This window comes from Equus caballus, chromosome 8 (genome assembly GCF_041296265.1).
Source record: "Equus caballus isolate H_3958 breed thoroughbred chromosome 8, TB-T2T, whole genome shotgun sequence".
NCBI lineage: Eukaryota > Metazoa > Chordata > Mammalia > Perissodactyla > Equidae > Equus > Equus caballus.
Genome location: NC_091691.1, coordinates 18989023 through 18998842, shown reverse-complemented (window position 1 = coordinate 18998842; position 9820 = coordinate 18989023). Strand labels below are relative to the sequence as shown.

Sequence of the window (9820 nt, the reverse complement as noted above, 5' to 3'; positions counted from 1 at the left end):
CCTCCCCAGAGACCCTCACAACCACTGACCTGCACCCTGTCTCTGTGGATTTGCCTATTCTGGACGTTTCACGTAAACGGAATCAGACAGGATGTGGCATCTGGCTTCTTTCGCTCAGCACAATGTTTTTAAGCTTCATCCCTGTCGTAGCATGTGTCAGCACTTCATTCCTTTTTATGGCTGAATAATATTCCATTATATGCATAGACCCCATTTTGTTTACCTATCATGCGTTGATGGACATCTGAGCTCTTTTACCTTTTGGCTGTTGTGAATAGTGCTTCTAAATAAGTTAATTTAATTAATGTATTTATTTATTGAGATATAATTGACGTATAACATTGTAAAAATACAGAACGCTTCACAAATTTGCATGTCACCCTTGCACAGGGGCCATTTAATCTTCTCGATATCGTTCCAATTTTCGTATGTGTGCTGCCAAAGCGAGCACTAAATAAGTTTATTTTAAAAGGAAAATTTACAACACTACCATAAATAGAAAACCTGCATTTTTCTAATAGACCATAAAATAGATATGTAACTATTAAGAGTGAAAATTTCACCTGCGTAGCACATAAAACCACCCCATATATTATCACGGACATTAGCAGAAAGCCTGGGCTCCGGATGCGGTCGCCTAGAGTTTGATCCTCACTTAGCCATCCGTGTGACTCTGGACGAAAGTCCTATCCCCTCCCAGCCTCGGTTTCCTCATTTTTAAAGTGATAATACTTAGAATTGCTCCCTCCTGTACCTGTGGTGAGAATTAAAACCACAAGTAACAGTGCTAGTGACTAACAAAGCAAGGATGTGCCCTGTGCCAGAAAGGGGGACCCCTCGAGGCCGTCATCTTGTGTAACCCCCACAACGTCCTATGAGGCAAATGTTATTACCCCCATTTTGCAGATCAGTAAATAGACTAAGAGAAGTGGAGCAGCAGTCGAAGGTCAGACAGCAAAGTCTTGAGCTCTGGGAAAGTGAAATGACAACATAAGAAGTAACCAAGGGTCCACTGGGATGTCAGGGCTGTCCCCGGGCAGAGGTGATTGATTGCAAGATGGCTACCCGGGCCCTTGAGGTCCAGACCCGGCAACTCCCAGCAAACCCGGCCTGGAGGCTCAGTCTTGGATTGCTCCCAGCAGCGTCTCTTTATCAAGTCGCTCTTTCTCAGCTCTGCCAAGACGAGGCTCCCTGAGGGACTGCTCGCGGCCTTCACATCTTTGGTTGACTCACCTCTCACGGTTAATGGGCTTCACCTCCCCTCCCTATACCCCATCATCCCCAAACCCGCCCCTTTGCTCTGCAGTCTCTCCCCTTCCACACTGCATCTGAGCCCTCAAGGCTGTGTTGCAGCCTCTTACTAACGATCGGCTGCTGGCGCAAAAATTAGTGCATCTCAGCTTCTCACGAATCCATTATATCTTCCTCCACTGCGATGGGTGGGATTCACGGTTTCAGTCCGCGTGGAGAGTCCTGTCCCACCCAAGGGTGACATAGCATCAGGGTTGCATGAGTGTCCTGGGGCTGCCACGATGAATCAACACAAATCTGGTGGCTCCAAACGACAGAAATTTATTCTCCCACAGATCTGGGGGCCAGAAGTCCAAAATCAAGGGATCAGCAAGGCCACTCTTCTCCCAAGGTCTCCGGGGGAGGGTCCTTCCTTGCTTCTTCCAGCTTTTGGTGGCTCCCAGTGTTCCTTGGCTTGTGGCTGCGTCACTCCAATCTCTGCTTCTGTCCTCATGTGGGCTTTTCCCTGTGTGCCTCTGTGTGCCTCTTCCATCTCTTATAAGGACACTTGTCGTTGGAATTAGGGCCCACCCTAATCCCGTATGATCATCTCCGTCTTTACCTTAATCACCTCTGCAAAGACTCCATCTCCTAATAAGGTCACATTCGGAGACTCCAAGTGGACATGAGTGTTGGGGAAGCTATCCAACCCCGTACAGAGGTCTTCAAATAGAAGTGCCCGATATGCTGTGTAGCAGGTTTATTGCGTATCTGTGCCCAGGGGGTACAAACATAAAAGGGCTTAATATTCCTACAAAATCCAAAAGTTATCCTCCCAAAGTTATCAGCCATATTCTTACAAATCTCCCTTTCCAGCCCTCGGTGGCACTGTAGACAGATCCTGTAGCTTTCTGGCCAGTTTCCAACATTAAAAGTCCGGTCCAGGTCAGGTCAGCTTAAAACATCACCTTAGTCCCCCCAACCCATCCTCCAACTCTGCTGTGCCCCAGGGCCTGAGCAGCCTGGCCTGGGCCTGGCCCCCATCTGCCCTGCTCCTGCCCTTACGCTTCCGGTTCCCAAAGGGCACCGAATAGGATGCTTCCATGGCCAACCAAATTTGGCCACTGCTGCAGGAAACCAGGTTTAGACTCACTTGATGCGTGGATGGACATGTAAGAGCAGGTGGTTTCCAACCTTTATTCAGCCCAGGAAACTATTTTCCCAGAGAACACCCCATCACCCAGGTGTTCCCCAGAGCACACTTTGGGAAATGCCACACTGTAGAAAATGCTGTAAAATGTAAACTATATCCACAACGATGACGTGTGCATTGCAACAGAAGATGAGTTTTTGAGTAAACACACCGACTCTGGAGCAATTTTGTGATTTATTCGGAAAATTGGCTTCCAGATCAACTGTGGACAAGACCCAACTTGGCGGGAAGATGGCGGTCCCTCAGCAGAGCCCCACGGACAGCTAAGCCAGCCAAGTTTTATTCTGAGAAAGGATCAGAGACTAAAATTGCTCTGATTTCCCTTCGCCCTGCTTCATCAGCAGGGAGGGTGTAACTCTCATATTGAAACGCAAGTACTTTCAAAAGAAATTTACATTCTAGGGCAGTCCTATAATGTACGCAATTATGTTATGTAAATTCAACTATGGGACCCAGCAGAAGAGTGATAATAACAATAATAGTACAATAACGCGAGAAAAGATAGAATAAACAGATGTGAGAGCCAGGCAAGTTTTCACCTGCCAGTCTTCTCCCACCGTGGATCTGGGGTCCACTCAGCTGTCTCTGCTTCCGAGCACCTCTCAGCCCCGAACACGAATCTAGTGCTTAAGGATCTGTTGTTATCATATATTATGGCCTCTAAAAGCTGGCCAACCTCTTCATCTCATGCTCAACTAAACAACTGACGACGTTCTCCAATGCCGTAGGAAACCTGGCTGCACAGGAATGAGCGGGAGAAAGCACACCAGGCTCCAATTTAATGTCTCTTCAAGGGTTTTCGTGGTTAGTTTCTGATCATCGTCCGTATTCTACTGACCGTAGAGTCGCCCTACCACGTCAGATGTGACTGTCCTGTAGTCTCAAAGCTAAATAGCACCTGGTTTTGTGCATATTGTCAAGGCAAATATTTTCTGAAAGCCAGGACCGGCCCCACGGTTGGATTTGGTAGAGGCCATCCAAGTGATCAGACGTGGAAAAAGTCAGTCAACATCGCTCCACGCCCTGTTTCCCATTCTCTCCCCACCCCACCTCTGAAAATCCTAGAGAAAACATTTTTTTAATCTGATTGTGTCACCTGAATGAGGTAACTCTTTAATCCTCAGTAGAGTAGCCAGGATCAGTTTATGCACTTAGCTATCAGTCCACTACGGGTCAGAGGGGGCAGGCGGGGATTCAGAAGGTTTGGCAGGCTGGAGAACATACAGCCCCCCTTGCTCTCTCTCAGCTTCATCCGTCTGTATCAAAACCTCCATAGCCCACGGATAACATCCGGACTCCAGGACCTTTGTCCGCTGGACCAGCCCATTTCACTAGCTGAGCCCCCCCATGGCAGGGTCTGGTTCTCATTCATCTGCAAGTCTGCCCAGCACTAAGCACAGATTTTTTGGGCAGATAAACTGGAGCTCCATGAATGAATGTCAAATGAGCGGAAAAGTAACCCATATAAAACTCAGGTGCCACGTGTGCAAGTCTCAGCACAGACTCGTCTTAAAATTAAAAATTTAGGGACCGGCCCTGTGGCCAAGTGGTTAAGTTTGTGCTCTCCACTTCGGCAGCCCAGGGTTTCGCTGGTTTGGATCCTGGGCGCAGAAATGGCACCGCTCATCAGGCATGCTGAGGCGGCATCCCACATGCCACAACTAGAAGGACCCACAACTAAAAATACACAACTATGTACTGGGGAGATTTGGGAGAAAAAGGAAAAATAAAATCTTTAAAAAAAATAAAATTAAAAAATTAAAAAATTTACCTGGAGAGCAATTTAAAACTTTATCATACTTCTCAAGGAACACACACACACACACACACACACACACACACACAAATCCTATTTACAATAGAAAGCAAGTCTTTTGAAATTTTATGTCTCCCCTCTAGGGCAGCCAGCTCCCAAATCTGTCTCAAATTTCCCCAAAGTCTCCTTCAGATCTATCTTGTCTCATTGCCCCCCAACTCCAGAAACAACTTCCACTCTTTCCTACAAGTTCAGAGCTAAAGGCTCGAGCTCTGGGGCTCCTCTTGCTGGATTCAAATTTAGTTCTGTCGCTCTAACTGGAGCGAGTACCTGGCATATGGTGCGTCCTCCATAAATTCATCTTGTTATTTAATCCTATTGGCTTCTCCAATATTTTTTTTACTTGGCCGACTTTTCCATTAATGCAGTAAGTAATGTGTCTTAGTTTCCCAGGGTTGCCAAAACAAACAGCCACAGCTTCGTGGCTTAAAACAACAGGAAGTTGTTCTCTCACAGTTCTGGAGGCCAGAGGTCCAAAATCAAGGTGCCCGCAGGGCCACGCTCCCTCCAGAGCTCTAAGGAAGATTCCATTTCTTGCCTCTTCCAGCTCCTGCTGGCTGTTAGCATTCCTGGGCTTGTGGCTGCATAACTCTAGTCCTGCCTCTGTCTCCGCGTGGACTTCCCCTGGGTGACCCTCCTTTGTGCGTCTCATAGGAACATTTGTCATTGGATTTAGGGCCCACCCGAATAATCCGGGATGATCTCATTTCAAGATCCTTAACTTAATTACTTACACATGCAAAGATCCTTTTTCTAAATAAGTACATGCATAGGTTCCCGGGATCAGGACATGGACATTCCTTTTTGGGGGGCCACCCTTCAACCCACTACAAAATGACACCAGGTGGCGGGCGGGGAGAAGGCCACACACTCCTATAATTCTTTCCTTTTTCTTTTATCCTTGTCATGATGAATAAATCAAGCCAGCAGCCAGCACCAGGTACTCAGGGACGTGGAAGGAAAGAGGCAGATGGCCGAAAAGCGCTGTCAACTTCTCCTTTTCACTGACGTTCATCAACTCTTGAAACGATGCAAGTTTGCAGCCATGGAATACCTAACCGCAAAAGATGTCGCATCCTGGGGGGTGGATGGGGTACAAGAACAGTGAGTTCGGCCAGAGGGTCCAACCTTCAGGCAGACACATCGTGGTGACGGCCTGGGGACAGCCTTGGGTTTCCCACTGAGAGTGGTCAGCGCCTGCGTCGCTGGCCGGGGGAGGTTCAGGTTAGCTATTTATTGACATCCTTCCTGTGTTAAGATTCCTGCCTCGGTGGCACAGGAGGGATCTGGGAGGCAGTGACTTCACCAGACTCAAATTGCAATCAGCCAGCCTCTTGGCTCGTGTGTTCATCTACCCAGAACTATTTTTGGTGTGTGCTCATAGACGGCACACACCAGAGTATTTGGTATCTGAGATGCAAGCGTTAAAGATGATTAAAGTTAGCTGCTAATGAGTATGCCTAGAATAGAGACACTGTGTGTGTGTGTATGTGTGTGTGTGTGTGATCCATGTGTGTGCTCTGCTGTGTGTCTGCCAAGCAGATGTCTACAAACCTGCCCTCAGGTGACCTCATCAATGTCCTGGATCAGCTAAGATATCCATAAACGGAAGGTGGAAATGGATGAAACTTGGCCTGTCTCAAAGATCTGCCTTACCAGACCCCCTAACTCCCCCATCTATATTCTGCTTGTCCTTCAGAGCTCAGCCCATCCACCCTATCAAGGAGCCCCACTTGACCAGCCTCTGACCTCCTAGACCAGGCATCACAAATCGGTTTCATCTCCAGGACCAACTCAGATCAAGTTGGCGGGGGTTAGCTGGAGCACCTGTTGAGGAGGATGCCGAGAACTGATCTGGGCTGGGATGAATGATGCAGTGTTCGTTTCCTAAACTGCTGTAACAAAGTACCACAATCTGGGTGACTTGAAACCACAGAAATTTATTCTCTCACGGTGCTAGAGGCTGGAAATCTGAAAGTAAGTTGTGGGCAGGACCACATTCCCTCTGAAGCTTCTAGGGGAGGATCCTTCTTTGCCTCTTCCAGCTTCTGATGGCCCTGTCATCCTTTGGCTTGGGGCTGCTCACTCTAATCTCCGCCTCTGTCTTCACTTGGCCATCTTCTGTCTGTGTCTGTGTCTTCATATGCTGTTCTGTGTGTGTGTGTCTGTGTCCAAACCTCCCTCTCCTTATAAGGGCACCAGTCATCAGATTAGGACCCACCTTAAGGAACTCTTCTTAACTTGATTCACAGGCACAGGGTTGGGGTTTCAACAGATGCTTTTGGGTGACACAGTTCAACCCATAACAGATTCCATGAGCAATGAGGGCTGTCTCCCAGGGGTGAACGAAGAGAAAGGGCCACCAATTTGCCAAATCGGCCATTGAGCACTTCCTTGGGGTATCATTTAGTTGGGAAGGAGCGCAAGCTGCCACAGCTACTGATTATCCATCCATCTACCTCTCCCGTCTGTCCCTCTGTGATCTTTCATCTGTTTCTACCCAGCCGTCTTCTTAAGTGGCTCAAAAGTTCCTTGAGAGCAGAGATTATAGCTCTCTGAGTCCCTTTGGGCTGCTGTAACAAAATACCACTGACTAAGTGGCCTAAGGAACTCATTTCTCACGGTTCTGGAGGCTGGAAGTCTGAGATCAGAGTCCCAGCACGGTTGGCTGAGGGCCCGCTTCCTGCTTCATCCGTGGCACCTTCTCACTGTGTCCTCACATGGTGGAAGGACAAGGGAGCTCTCTTAGGCCTCTGGTATAAGGGCACTAATCCCATTCATAAGGGCTCCTCCCTAATGACCTAATCACCCCCCAAAGGCCCCACCTCGTAATTCCTAATTGGGGATTAGAATTTCAACATCTGAATTCTGGGGAGACATGAACATTTAGACCATACTAATAGCTTAAATCTTTTATATTCCCCACTGTCTAACCCAGGACCCAGTTGGAGTAGGCACTTGATAAACACTTGTTCAGTAATCCATTTTGATTGTTTGGACTCTGGAATTAGGTCGGAACAAAGGTCTCTCTCTGCAGCACAACCCCCTAAGGGCCTCCGAGCGGAAACGTGGATGTTCACTAACGGGCTGGACGCCTGGGCTTGCTGGTCTACCCTCTGTCTTCCCCGCCCTTCCCCACATTCCACAGATGTCGTCTACCCAATCCTACGTGTGTATGGGGGTGCCCCCTCTAATAGGATGGCCCTGTAATTGTTCAATGAGATAATGTCAGGCTCATCCATCAAACCTTCCTCTAACAGTTGGGTTTTCCTAATGGAATGCAGTGTCCTAAAGAAGAGAAGCGTCATAATGCGAGGTTTTATGTAGGCTGGTTTCTAGCTGTGAGCTATGGGCCTGAAATGATAGTTAAATCGATGGAGAGGCACTAAGCTTCCTCCTCCGAAGCTGGGTGTCCGTAAAACCCAATTATTGACGCCCCTGAGTGGATGCTGCAGGCCGGCTCTTCCAGCCTTGACTGGGCTCTCTCTCTCTCTGCGGACAGGAGCGGCCCAAGAGGATGGAAATACGATGGCTAGCTGATTGTTTCCACAGTCTGCACGACAGACTGCCTCCCTAACAAGACTCTAGGTCAAGTGCTCTTCTCCACTCTGTGGATCTAGCAGGGAGAAATGAACTCTCGGCGGTATTCCCAATTACGGAGAGAAGCTATTCCTCCCAGGTCTGGCTGTAATGTGTCTGGCAGTGGGCCAAGAGGCCAGAAGTCTGTCTTCTTCCCCAGTCTCTTTCACGGTCTCGGGGCGTGACCTTGGGAGGACTTAACCTCTCAACTCCTTCGCTGCCTCACCTGTAACAATTCACCTTTTATCGCTTCATAGTCCTGCTCTGGGATAAATGAGACGAGCCTCTCCATCCTTTAGTCCCCCGGACAGACAGGAACCAGGTCAATGCAAAGGATAGCCATTTCCTTTGTGTTTGCTGCGTGCGTTACTAATTTGTGGGATTTCTGAATAATGGCAAAAATGCACGGATTTATACAGTTGTTTTGTTTTTTTCAAAGAGCCTTGAGGCATTTCAGGAGTATTGTATTCCTGCTCACCTCTTTTATGGAATGGATATTCTTGTGCCCATTTCTTAGTCAGCAAACTGAGGGAGGTTGGCCTTGAAGCAAGCCCCACTGCTGGGCTGGAACTAATTCCTATTAATCTGGTGTGGCGCTTCACTGCCAATACACAGATTCCCTAGGGGACACTCAGGGGCTATTGGCTCAGTCAATTACTAAGCTGCTTCTCAGTCTTTCTCCCATCCTCCCTCCACTCCAGCTCTGCTGACCTTTACTTCTTTACAAGAACCAAGTACTTTCCAACCTCAAACTATGCGCACCTGTTCCCCTCTGTGTGGGCGGCTCTTCCTGCACACGTTTCCTCTGGCCAATGCCTACCCATCCCTGAGGCCTCAGCTTCAATGTCATCCTTGCAGTGAAGTTGTCCACAACCCCCAGGCTTTGTTGAGTGACCCCTTTCTGTGCTCCCATAAGCACTGCATTTTCCTTTCCAGAGCTTATCACACTTCGATCTAAATGGGTATTCATTTACGTCTGTTTTCCCCTCTAATGATAAGTTCCACGAGGGCAAAGATTGTTTGTCTTGTTCAGTACTGTGACTCCAGAACTAAGCAGGCACCCAGGAAAAATCCATATAATGAGTGGGATGGGTAGAAGATGATGGATGGATGATGGATAGACGGATGAATGAGGAATGGGTGTATTGATAATGGATGGAGGGCGGGACAGATGGGCGGATGGATGGATAGATAGATGGGTGGATAATGGATAGATGGATAGATGATGGATGGATGTATACAAAATGGATGGATGGATGCATGGATGGATGGTTAGATAGATGGATGGATAGTGGATAAATGGATAGATGGATGAATGATGGATGGATGGATGGATGCATGGATGTAGTGTGTTTGTATATGAGAGTGATCCAAATTACCAGTATTTATCATTGAGAGAAAGTTCTAAGTTCCAAATGTTCAGAGAAGTTTATGGATGCAGACCTAGGATACACGTCAGCAGGGCTGTGCTCTCTCTGAGACTCTGGGTAGAATCCTTCTTCGCCTCTTCGTAGCGTCTAATGGTGGCCATCAATTCTTGGCATTCCTTAGAGTGAAGCTTCCTCACTCCATCCCGCCTCCATCATCACACGGCCTGCTCCCTGTGTGTCTCTGTCTTCACATTCTTCTCCCTCTTCTTATAAGGACACCAGTCGTATTGCATTAAGGGCCCACCCTACTCCAATATGACCTCATCTTAACTAATTACACCTGCAACAATCTTGTCCAAACAAGGGCACATTCTGAGGTCCTGCGGGTTAGGACGTCAACACATCTTTTGGGGCGATTCAATTCAGCCTATAACAATCTGTGAAACAGCAACGCCTCTTCCAGTGTGTGTCCCAGAGCCACTCCTGCACAGAGTGATAAGGAGACATGCATGAGGATGTTGGTGGTGGCCAGGTTTGTCACAGCAAGGAGCCAAAGTTGACCTACCTGCCCATGACCAGGGAAACAGATAGACCAAGTATGATGCATGCAGG

At 48.0% G+C, this 9820-nt stretch overlaps 1 non-coding gene across 1 annotated transcript; it reads right to left on the bottom strand.

Annotated features, from left to right (window-relative positions):
* Positions 1–345: 345 nt before the first annotated feature.
* LOC111774851 (U6 spliceosomal RNA) lies at positions 346–451 on the bottom strand. Its single transcript, XR_002810153.2, has one exon. It is a non-coding gene; the product is annotated as a U6 spliceosomal RNA (small nuclear RNA).
* Between the last annotated feature and the right edge of the window lie 9369 nt (positions 452–9820).